The sequence below is a fragment of the Phyllostomus hastatus genome, unplaced genomic scaffold (assembly GCF_019186645.2).
Source record: "Phyllostomus hastatus isolate PE091 unplaced genomic scaffold, TTU_PhHast_1.1 phas_scaffold_182, whole genome shotgun sequence".
Classification (NCBI taxonomy): Eukaryota; Metazoa; Chordata; class Mammalia; order Chiroptera; family Phyllostomidae; genus Phyllostomus; species Phyllostomus hastatus.
The window spans coordinates 4,667,043-4,679,537 of record NW_025334013.1 but is presented as its reverse complement, the minus strand read 5'-3'; the positions used below and the strand labels follow the sequence as shown (position 1 = coordinate 4,679,537).

The 12,495-nt window shown below is 43.5% G+C and overlaps 1 protein-coding gene across 5 annotated transcripts in view; it reads left to right on the top strand.

Annotated features, from left to right (window-relative positions):
- Positions 1–6,566: 6,566 nt before the first annotated feature.
- Positions 6,567–12,495, top strand: part of RERE (arginine-glutamic acid dipeptide repeats) — a 397,572-nt gene continuing 391,643 nt past the window's right edge. For 3 of the 5 annotated variants that reach the window (XM_045858989.1, XM_045858987.1, XM_045858988.1), the window contains exon 1: positions 6,567–7,059. The gene's annotated coding sequence lies outside the window, so the exon portion shown is untranslated. The remainder of the gene's footprint in view (positions 7,060–12,495) is intronic. The other 2 variants (XM_045858991.1, XM_045858990.1) reach the window with 2 other exon arrangements.

Below are 12,495 nucleotides of genomic sequence, written 5' to 3'. Positions count from 1 at the left end.
AGAACGGTTTCACCGCCTGCCCTGAAGTCGCGGGTACTCCACCTATTATTCATCTTCCATTCCGCTTTCTCTGGCAACCGCTGACCTTGACTTCCCTTTTCATAATGTCTTTTCCAGGCGTAGTTTTGTGTTTTCCAGGATGTCAGGTAGCTGGGATCATAATGGATGCAGCCTTTTCCATACGGGTTTCTTTCCCTTGGCAGCGCCTTTAAGGTTCTTCTATGTCTTTTCGTGGCTTGACGGCTCATTTCTTCCTCGTGCTAAAGAACATTCTATGGGATGGGCATACCACAGTGCATCCATTTACTCATCGAAGGACAGCTTGGATTCTTCCAAGTTAAGGTTCTGCTCTTATTTTTTAAGAAAAAAAAAGTAACAGCAGAATTTCTTCTGGAAGTTGTTATATTAGGAGACATTTGGGGTTGAGAGGACTGGGAATGTGGATATTTTGAAATTAAGATGCCATAAGTGTTGAATGAAGGGGAGGGAGGCATTAAAGTGCGTGCCCCAGACACGTCCAACACTCCCAGGGGTGAAGTTAGCCGTTTCTTCTGGGTTACAGAGTTACTTGCCTGTTTGCTCTGGCTTGCGCATATGCCTTGGACTAAACACATGCATTTTTGCAGCAAATAGCACCTGCCGCAGCAATGTTGTAAGATTAAATTCTGGATCTCCCAAATGAAATGTTAAACTCTAAAATATATTTCCTTTCCCTGACCAGCGTGGCTCAGTTGGTTGGGTGTCATCCCACGAAGTGAAAGGTCTCCAGTTCGATTCCCGGGTCGGGACACGTGCCTGGATTGCCGGTTCCGTCCCCTGTTGGGGCATGTACTAGAGGCAACCAATTCATGTTTCTTTCCCTCTCTTTCTCCCTCCCTTCCTCTCTCTCTAAAAAAATAAAACTAAAAACATCCTTTAACATATATTTCCTCTAGACTCCTCCTTCCGAGGATCCCTTTGTGATCAATGCCAGTTTTCTTTGTTCACCATTTAGACAAGATAGGGTTTGTGGAAAATTTTTAACTCTCCATAATTATGCCCTTACTTTCCCTGGGAAACCATCCCTTTCCTCCAAGGTAAACCTAAGTATTTTACCAGTAGATGTGGAGGAAATGTTTATCGTGACACGCAGCTTCCCCCAGGGTGGAATTTGCTGGCTCCTTGGCTCGCTCAGTTGACACTGGACAGCTGTTTGTAACAGGGACCGGGACCAGCACGTCTCGCTGAGATCGCAGACAAAGGAGGAGACTGCTAATGATCAGACTTGGAACGGGGCCAGGACAATGAAACTCAGCGTCTCCTCCCCTGAACTCTTTCACAAGGCCCTGCGAGGCGTTTCAATCACCACGAGTGGTCAGAAGTCAGATGTGGGGTTTAGACCTCGTCCCCCAAACATCCCAGTGTCCTTGGACACCATGGTGTGGCATTGGCTCGCTGTGCGTGACTCAGAGAAGAGCGTCACTCCCCTGGGTCTGATGTGGTTCAGTGGAGCAGAGTGTCCTTGAAACCTCTCTGCAGGTGTGTTGGTAAAACAGACCCACTTTTGCTTTGGTGGAAAGAACATTCTTTGGAGTCTGGAGTCGAATCAGGAACTTTAATTGCTAGCTACAGTGAGTCATGTCCAAACAACAGAAAAAGGTTTCGGATTTTTTTGATCCTTCTTTTTGGAGAAAAGCTGTTTCATTTTTGTGTGTGTTTGTATGCATGACACAAGCCTCCTGTGATAAGCCCAGTAATCACTCATTCTCCATTCCAATTCAGTGCACAGACTTCGAGAACAGCTATCAAGAGTACTTACTTGGCCTGAGGGAAGAGATTGGAGAGGGAGCGGTACTGATTTACAACAGATTATGAAGCAAAACCCCACTGTGGGTAAATGCAAGGTGGGCAGTGAATGCCTGCAGCAGGACTCCCATGAGAAGGGAGTAGCCAGCCCCGCCCCCCCCCTTAGGTAGTTGAAACACATTATTGGCTTGTATTTGCACTGTATAAACTTGGAAGGCAAGTTCAAAGAAAAGACCTAGAAACAAACATCAGTTTGTTACCATGCTTGACAAAACATCCCAGTTTTCCTTAAGGTATTTCAGAGGAAAATAATTTATTTGTTCTAAAGCCTGAGAGTACTTCTGGTGAATTATGACTACTTGCCAGCCATATATTCCAAGGACTTCAATTCCTTTCTTTTTAATGATAAAAATTATACATGCTTGATATAAAGAGAAAAAATCAAACAAGAGTTGACCAGTGGACGGAAGTTCCCTTCTCACTCTCCATTCCACACCCACGGGGCTGACTGTGAACATTCTCCTGGTGCCTGTGTTTCTAGGCATTTCTGGAGCATATACAAATTTGTCCTTTTCAAAATACAAATAGAACTATACTTTACATACTGGTACTTGTTGCGTGACTTGCTTTTTCCACTTAACTCTGAGCCCTGGTTACCATTCCACGTCAATTCAGATTTACCTCATTCTTTCTTTTCTTTTTACGTTTTACATAGGTTTACTTAATTCTTTTTGAATGCTGTCAAGTATTCCATTGTATGTTTGTACTTGAATGTGTTTAAACATTCTTCATTGGTGAATGGGTTTTTCCAGGTTTTCACTGTTATAAATAATGTTGCAAGGTTTTTGTATATATTTTTAAATATTTATGCAAGATTACTTGTAGAGTGGTTTTCTAGAAGGATTGCTGGGCCAACGGGTATGGCTATTTAACATTTTCACAGATGGTGCCAAATTGTGCTCTGAAAAGTGGTATGACTGTATTTTCCCCAATGCTGCATCAGAGTGCGTGTTTTTCCCACATCTCAATCAATACGGATACTAGGAAGTAAAAAAAAAAAGGTACTAATCTGCCCTGGCTGGCGTAGCTCAGTGGATTGAGTGCGGGCTGCGAACCAGGCATCGCAGGTTCGATTCCCAGTCAGGGTACATGCCTGGGTTGCAGGCCATGACCCCCAGCAACCACACATTGATGTTTCTCTCTCTCTCTCTCTCCCTCTCTAAAAATAAATAAATAAAATCTTTAAAAAATGTACTAATCTAAGAGATGATTTTAATTTGCATTTATTTCATTATGATTATATTGTGTTAAGGAAATGAACCCTTTATTTTAGGTGTTGAAAGTATCTTTCCCTCTGTGTGCTTGTTTCTTGTATTGCTTTGGTATTTTTTATGCTGTACAGAGATGTAAAATATTTACGCAGTAAAAAATTTATTGGTGTTTTTCCTTTATGGCTTCTGGGTTTCCTGTCATGCTTAGAAAGGACTTCCTCAATCATGATTTGAAAAAGTCTTAGTATTGCTTTCATATTTCTATGGTTTTATTTTTTAAAAATCATAATGTCAAATACATAAGAATAAGCATAATCCATATGTAGGTTATAGAGGACAATAGCAACACAAACGCCAGTAAACTCAACCCAAGAAATAGTGGTTTAGTGGTTTCAGTTTTCACACGTAAAAATATTCTTCTGTTACTTTGGGGAGAGTTCAGGAATAATAGGAATCTGGTTAAAAAATGCTCTGCATTGCTTATATTTTCCTATATAGCTGTCTGGTTGTCACGTCATTTGTTAAATAATTCTTTCTTCCTGGCTTCTTTATTTACAATGTAATGGTGTTACATTTCTGATGTGACCACTGTATACAAAATAAAATCACTTCTAGTATCTTGTAGTAAGATACATAAAATAAGTAACCAAAGTCCTTCTTGATGTTTTCAGCCTCAATTACCAAAGTCATCCCACTTCCTAAAGCTTGCTGAGAAGAGGAAAGTTTTTCTAATTTCATAATGGGAAAAGAACCCATCTGACCTCTTTCACCTTAAGCAAGTTATTTAACTTTTCTAAGCCCAGTTTCTTGACCTTTAAAATGGAGATAACAGCCCTGACCAGCGTGGCTCAGTTGGTTGGGTGTCGTCCCATGAAGTGAAAGGTAGCCAGTTCGATTCCCGGTCAGGGCATGTGCTGAGGTTGCAGGTTCCATCCCTGGTTGGGGCGAGGCAACTGATTGATATTTCTCCCTCACATTGATGGTTCTCTCTCTCTTTCTAACTCCCATCCCCTTCCTCTAAAAACAAATAAATGAATATTAAAAAATTAAATGGAGATAAAATAACAACACACTTAATGTGCTGTTGTCAAGACTAAGTGGGCTAAAGGATGCAGCATGCTCAGCCTAGCGCTTGGGACTTACAAGCTTTCAATCAATGGTTTCATAGTTGTTATTACCTTATTGGCCTCTCAGATACTTGGCAGGCAGGCTGTACGTACTCTCTGGCTTTATGACTGGACCACAACTCTTGCGTGGGATTGTTAAACAGTTTGCTAATTTTATGGCCTGATACTGTACGATTATGCTTTGCAATTATGTGGAGTTTTGAGATTTCTAAATCACATTGTTATAAATAAATGATAACGATGCCCATCCCTACTACTACGGCAAATACAGTTTCCTGATCTCGAGAGCCACTCTCATCACCACTGAATGACTGCGCAGGACCCACAGGCGTCATCACGGAGGCACTGTCTACTCGCGCACCACAGGCTGAACCTTGAGGAGAAGTCGTGCTCCTGTAAATGCAGGCTTTAATGGAAACTGAAGCTGCCTACTACACTTTACCCCTCGTTATTTCCAAACTGATGTCGAATATTTCCATCCATATCTAGGATGTTGAGACCTGTTCAATGAATCTATTATGTTGTAAAATTCAGTTTTCATAGCCCTGGCTGGCATAGCTCAGTGTATTGAGCGTGGGCTGTGAACCAGGCATCGCAGGTTCAATTCCCAGTCAGGGCACATGCCTAGGTTGCAGGCCATGGCCCCTAGCAACCACACATTGATGTTTCTCTCTCTGTCTCTTTCTCCCTTCCCTCTCTAAAAGTAAATAAATAAAATCTAAAAATTCAGTTTGCATGATTTAGGTATGTAAGGCAGTATTAAGTACTTTTCCCATTTCATAGCTGATGCAATTGCAGCAGACTGGATTCTTCTTGCTTAAAGTTACTGGTGGTAGGAGTAGGGGTATGGGGAGGTAGAAGAGGATAAAGGGGGGATAAATGGTGATGGAAAGAGACTTGACTTTGGGTGGTGAACACACAGTACAATGTACAGATGATGTATTACAGAACTGTACACCTGAAGCCTACATAATTTTATTAACCAATGTCACCCCAATAAATTCAATACAATTAAAAAAACTAGAAAAGTAATGGCAAGATTCCATTTTTTTTTTAGATCTCTTGGGTCACAGTCTAGTAATATCTGCTAGTTAAAATATTCCTAAAAGAAATATAGAGAATATTCCTAAAATATTCCTAAATATTTTCTATAAAGAATTCCTAATTCCTAAATAATATCTGCTAGTTAAAATATTCCTAAAAGAAATGTTGGATGTGAAATTATGATCTGAATGGATATTCCAAAAAGAAAATGATCACTTTATTTGAAATAGATGAACGATTTTGTGCTATGTTCTATTCCTTAATTTTACATATATATATATAAATAAAATATATCTGAACTCCTTCAGGAAAAGCGTACGGTATAAGGACACCAATAAGCATTTACAGTATGTTAGCAAACAATAAGTTGATGATTCACCCTGAATTCATGCCGGGGTCTGTGAAAGAAGTCAATAAACATGATATGCATTTCAAAAACTGCAGATCATAATTAAAATTTCCAAACCTCTCAAACCTATAAATTACATTAAATAGAGTATGAGCATTTGGCCTGCTCCTCACTCCCCTAATAGCATCGTAGACCCTGTGATTTATCAGTCTTTGGAGAAATGGAACAAAATATTATGTTTCTTAAAGAAAAAGGTGATATTTAGCCTTTTTTTTCTTTTTCTTCAAACTTACGGCATAGAGTTGTGTACACTGCTCTCTCTTTCTAAAATCCCCTGTCAGTGGTTATAGTACCTTCTTTATTCCCTGATGAGACTTTTCAGGCTTTTCTTCTTATTCTTTTCAAAAAAAGCAGAGCGATCCACCAATTTCATTTTTCTTTCTTACTCTTTTGCTATAGACTTAATTTGAAAACATAAATGCTCATCAGAATTTCGAGGGGCTTTAAGCAAATTGTTCGAATCCACTTCGAATTCCCCCTAGGAATATGAATCCAAGCCTTAAGTGGCTAAAAAGGCAGATTGTGACCCTGGTAATAACAGAAGCAACGGGACATCGGCCCGTCCAGCCCCGGGGACCTGCCTGCCGCGCGCCGCGGGCCCCCTCGCGGCACAAAGACACGGCCGGTGGGGAGCGAGGGGGGGCCTAGCCCACCGCCCGGCCGCCTCCTGGAGTGCGCAATTGAGCCCGATCCACTGCGTTGCCAGAAGCCAGCCGCTCCCCAGCTTCTCTTCTGCTTATTTTATTAGAAAAGGAAAAAAAAAGAGAGAGACTGAGAGAGCGAGCGAGAGAGAAGCCCTGCCCCCTCCACCTCCCATTGGCCCCGCCCTCGCATGCGTCACGCCAGAACAGACCAATGGCGAGGCGCGATACTGCGAGGTGGGCCGGCCCCGAGCGCGGAGTGGGCGGTGGGTCGGTGCAGCAACCCCGCCGCGGCTCGGCCTCCATCGCCGAGGTGCCGCTGCTCCCACAGATGCTCGCGAGCCGCTCCCCGCGCTCCCAGCCTCGTCGTCCTCCCGCACTCCCGAGACTCTCGCCCGGCTCGGGTCTCACCTCCGCCTCCTCCTCCCCTCGCTCGCCTCCCACATTGTCTCTGCCTCATTTCCTCTCCTAGTGGAGGCCAAGAAAAAAAAATCCTCCTCCTCAGGGAGCCCCCTCGCCCTCAGGAAAACAAAACCAGACATGATCCTGGGCTCTCGCTCCTGAGAGACCGGCGGAGCGAGGAGCCGGGAGGCTGGTGGAGACTGCTCGGAAGGTCCCTGGAGGGAAGCCCCTGCAGCCCCGCCTCCGTCCCCGCCGCGGCCGGCCCCTCCTCGGCCAGAGCCCGGCGGCCCCCAGCCCCGCGGGCCTCCCGCCGCGTCCCCCCACTTTCCCGGGAGCCGGCCGAACACACCTCCATTGATGGTGTAGCGCGTCGGGGGAAGGTAAGAGTCCAACTTGGCCGCGCGTGGCGTCTGCTTGCTTTTCTGGGCGCGGGGGGCGCGGGGCGGGCTGGAGGTGGGCGTGGGGTCCTCGTCCGGTGCGAGCCCGAAGGCGGAGGCCGGCGGGGCGCCGCGCACGCCCCCCGGGGGTCCGAGCGCCGGCGCCGGCCCGGGTCGGGCCAGGTCACTGTCCCACTCGCCGGCTGACCCCTGCTCTTTCTTGGCTGCTCCTTCGTGCTCTCGTTGGACTTGTCTGAGGGTGAACTGCTTCATGTGACTAGATCCTGGGCCGAGCCGGGGAGAGGAGGAGGCAGTCGGGGCTGCAGCGGCACGTTTCTGGAAATGTGTGTGGGTTTGGGGGGGTCTTAGGGGAGGACTTTGCAAGTACCCCTTTCCGCCTTGGGAGATGACCCGCTCTTTGTGCTCTCAAGCTCCGCTCCCCGGCTCTGTGGGGTTTTACTAAATTATGAAACCCCGATCACTTGCAGCAGACCAGGATTCTTCTCGCCGTGTTTCAGTTACGCTCTCGGACAGAGAGCGGCTCTATTTTTATTTTTATTTTTATTTTTATTTTTTTTGAAGGCTTTGGAAAGAAGAGAAGTAGTTTTACATGCAGGGTGTGTGTGTGTGTGTGTGTGTGTGTGTGTGGAGAGGGGGAAAGTCCTGCAGGTTTCCTTTGAAACGGGTTGCTCGAGAAGTTGCTAAAAGGGAAACAGAATGATTCATTGTGGAATTGTCATTTCCCCCTGCCTCTTTTCCAGGGGTTGCTCACAGTTTTTCTGGACTACAGACTTCAGACATTGATCTGAGCATAATGTGTCCTTGAGGAACTGGGTGCCTTAAACGTTTCAGTGTGCGTCGCTATTTTAAGGTACATTTAGAAAGTAGTTTTGTGTGAATCCTGAAATAGCCTTCTCCGCAGCAGTTTTTTAAACACAATGAAGGTAACTGGTAAAAGAGGCACTTGGTGAATTACAAAACAAACATTTCAATGGAACCCAAATTCATGCGTCATGTGCTTTGATTTGAAACAGTTTTGATACTGCTTTTCATAAGAGAGAGAGACCTTTTTGTCTGGTGTACACCCTGGATTCTTCAGTCTGTTGGGGGAGGGGAGAGAGGATGGATCTATACAATAATAAAATCATCTTTGGGCAGCGGTTTCCTTCCATGGATTTGCTGGCTGACTTCATGCCACCGTAAATTACAAAGCAGGCTTGGTTTTGGAGGGCCCAGGCTGGGTGGAAGGCTGGCTTCCAGCGCTCGCTGCTGCTGCTGCTGCTGCTGCTGAGGTCGAAGGGAAAAGAGGCAGAAGCGCGCACACAGACACACACACTGCCAGGCTGAGGGCTCATTGTTCTCCACACACACATCCACTCTCTCTCCCATATTTGGGACTGGGTTTGCACAGACCAGCACGGCTCTTTTTGGGAGAGGAGAGAGATGGGGGAAGGGGTGGGTGCATGTCTTTTTCGGCTTGCTCTCACCTACCTCACGCCTGGCCTTTCCCCTCAACCTTGTAGAGGCAAGAAGAGTGCATTGGAAACTGAAGGACTCTCAAAAACATGTTCAGACTTCTCTTCTGCGTCTTCGTTTCTTCCCTTTGCAGCCCCGGCTTCTGCTGCTCTTTCTTATGTGTGTGTGTGTGTAAAGATAAAATCCCTCTTCATGTGTCGTGGCCTGACAGCTTTCACATTGCTAATTGCCATGACTTTGTTGGGGACGGTGGTTTGTTCAGTTGACTCTTGTAGTGAATGTGATGGGGGTCGTTTTTTCTTGGTAGAAGTAGGTTGTTTTAGTTAAGGTTATTAAGCACGTATTTGAGGTTAATGTTTAGCAAAGTATGTTTTGACATATTAGTGGTCTGGTGGTTTGATGGGTTTGCTAGCTATTGAGCCATCAGTGTGTTTTGTTTTGTTTTGTTTTATAGATAGGGGCCTTGTAAGACAAGATCTGGTTTTCTGTTTTGGGGCTAGTGTAGAAGCTTCCTTTGAACACTGGACAGGGAATGGGCCAAGAGAGTCCATCTGGGGTAAATCCAGCTCTGGGCCGAGGATGGAGGCTGGTGTGTGTATGCTGGTGCGTTGCAGAATAGCGCCTTCTACTGGTTAATTGCTTTGAAGGAGCCAGACGAAGAGTGTGGGCGGGGATTAATGGCTGAGGCCTAATGATTTTCTTTTGAATGCAGTTGCAGTGTTTTTCTGCACATGCCACTTCCATGAGCTGCTAATACAGATGCTTTTTGACAGGCACGGTTGCATGGAGGGTTTTTATGTTATTGGCTGTGTCTTGACATTAATTTGTTCTATTGTCATTGTGACTTCTAAGGACTTTGAATTGATATTCTTTTGTCTTTTATGGGAAATTTAGTTTGTCTCGAAATTTTAAAATGGGGGATTTATTTGTGTTTTTGGTGTGGAAAATTGTGTATGCATTATCAGTCTTTAAAAAGTTTTCAGTATCATTAATAAACAGTCAAATAGACCTACTCTATAGAAAGAAAAATCCTAGCGCTGGACCCAGAGTTTCCTCTTGGATTTAACAGGGGGAAGGTGTGTGTGTGGCGGTGAGGAAGTGGGGTGAGGCAGATAGAGGATGGAGGGGGTAGGGGAGGAGCTCACTAAAATCAGCAATTTTGCAGGTGTAATGGGTTGCATTGGAATCGTTTTTAATAGTCATGTAAACATAAATACATTGATAGAATGACTTATTCTGTGGATTAGATTTAAAAAATTAGAAGAGAAAATATGAAACAAGTGTGTACATAGACTAACACAGGCCAAATTCCTGTTCAAAGGCTTCTAAACCAAGGTGTAGTTTCAGAGATAATCTGCTTGATCAATGCCTGGAAGGGTTTTTATTATGACACATTTTATCCTATCTCTGTTGTTTTAATGTAATAAACTGTTTAGAGAGATTTGTAGTATCAAGGAGAACTCAGTGTAGAATAACTATCTTCTGTCTCACACTGGCTACTCATAGAAATGTGATTTCTGATTCACTTTGGTTACAAAACGTACAACAAATCTCTAAGTTGTATATTTTTTACAATGGAATATGAACAGTTGAAATGTATTATTTATTCAATAGGTATAGAGTCAGGTAATTTCAGTCCAATATAGTCTCTGCCAGTGTTTTGTTTCAAGGTAATTAGAGTAACTAGAACCAATGCAAAACGCAACATAATCCAAATCAAGAAACCTGTGCACCAGTTATTTTTTTCAAGTTTGACTTATTGGTTAGGAAAAAAAGTTTTAAAAAAGTGGGACAGTAACTGGACAGAAATATGCCAGATGCTGTAAAAACACACATAGGAAAATATCTATGCCTTTCTAAAAACCAGTGCATGTTGAATATTATTATGGATTTAGTAAGCATTCATTACTTTTAAAATTAGTTTTGAATCTTTAACATCTTGTTCAAATCTCAGTAATCAAAAAAACGTTTAAGTAGTAAAATGAGTTGTGTGCATGCAGTTGTTTTGGGGTTGTGTGCTTTCCTACTAACTGCTTTTGGCAGCTACTCTTGCAGTTGGTACGAAGGTTAAGATAGCAGAGAATTCAGATGTTTAAGTGAGTCATTAGTGTAACATAGCCATGAACTTCATTACACGTACTTGCACACCCTGAAACAATGCACTATTGTCTTACATAATCAGTTTCTGATAATGCTGTACTCTGGTTGTTCATACGGGTTTTCAGCAACCAGGAATTCCTCTTGAATCAGATGGAAGTGATTGTTAATTATTAGTGTCTTGGTAATTATTACAGATTTATATAGCTTTGCTTGTCCTATTTGAGTGTGATTTTGGTGAGTTTGTTGACTTGTGCTTGGTTTCTTATCTAGCAGTGTTCTAATGTTTCTTAAATAATGAGGAGAAATGAGCATTTATGTGTTAGAAAATTGTTAAGATTGCTTAAGCCATTTTAATGAATATTTGATCACAAAACTGAAAAATTCTCAAATACTAACTACATTTACTAGTTTGGAGTTTTGGTTGGAATTTTGATTTGTGTAATTAACTTGGTGTGCCAAGCAATGTGAGATGTAACACATGTCTGTATATTAGGTAACTAGGCCAGGTAAAACAGCTCATATAAGAACTTTATTTGGGCCATGGCTGTGTAGCTCAGTTGGTTAGAGCGTTGTCCCCGATGTGCCAAGGTTGCAGGTTCAATCCCTGGTCAGGACACATTACAAGAATCAACTAATGAATGCATTAAGACGTTTAACAACAAATCAGTTTCTCTCTCTCTCTCAAATCAATTAAACAAGCATACCTTTTGTAAAGTGAATTATTTGTGCCAGTGTAAAATTGTTGTTTTTATTTGGTGAAATTTGCCAGTATGTCATCAACCATAAACAATATAATTAACTGTTGACTTTTTTCCCTATATGGTGAAATATCAAAGTGATATGCTCTCTGATTCATTGAGTACTTCGTGTTTAAGGAATCCTCACAGCCTGTTTGTCTTGGGCTTTTGCATCAGAAGTTAAAGCCATGGATCAGGCCCTAATTTTAAACTAGTTATACATGTGATTTGTAAGGGTTTTGGTTAGGCTTCTTTGGTTGCAAGCAGAAAGTCTCTCAGATCATCTCAGGTGTTGGGGAAAAGTGGAACAAAAATGTAATCCTTGAGAGCAGGCCTCACAGAAAAACAACTCCAGGTTCAGATGGGCCTCATGGATGCTGGGATACTGTTAGGGGTCCCATCCAGCTTTAGTGGGTGACAAGATCACCTTGTTGCCTCCTTAGCAGAAAGACTTTGTTGAGCCATACCCAAGTGCTAGGGCTGTGTAAGATTGTCCAGGCTGTGTGTAGCAAAAGGACACCACTTTAAAGGAGACAGTGTTTTTTACCCTGTGGGCCTGGACTAACCTTAAAGGGAGCTTGTGTGCCAAGCATGGCCATGCAGCAGGAGAGGAGAGTCATTCCCACAAAAACCCTTTGCAGCACATGGCTACACACACACACACTCTCAGCAAAGCATGCACATACACATTTATGGACACCTATGCATGTCCACCAGGCTACCAGAGATCTGATTTCTGACCCTGTTCCTTCTTCTGGGGGTGGAGGTGGAGGAGAGTGGTGGCAGCACTTAACATTTGTGGGGTGAATACAGTTTAGGGGGAGTGGGAGCAGGTGAGAATGTGGACATGTGTCTACATGTATGAATTCAGAGAAGCTGCCTGGGAAGGTCCTAGAAACCTGTCCCTCCCTGGGCAGATCCTGGCTACACTGACTTAAAAAGGTGTTAGGTATATGAAAACATCATTCAGGTGAATTTAAACTGAATGCTCCTTAATAAACCCAGAGCCTGTGTTTCCCCTGCCCCTCATTCCTCTTTCCCTCCCCTCCTCTGTCATTATGTGTTGGACATTGAATGTGACTAGAAGGGCATCATCGTCTGCAATCCTGTGCTCTCTGGCAGGGCT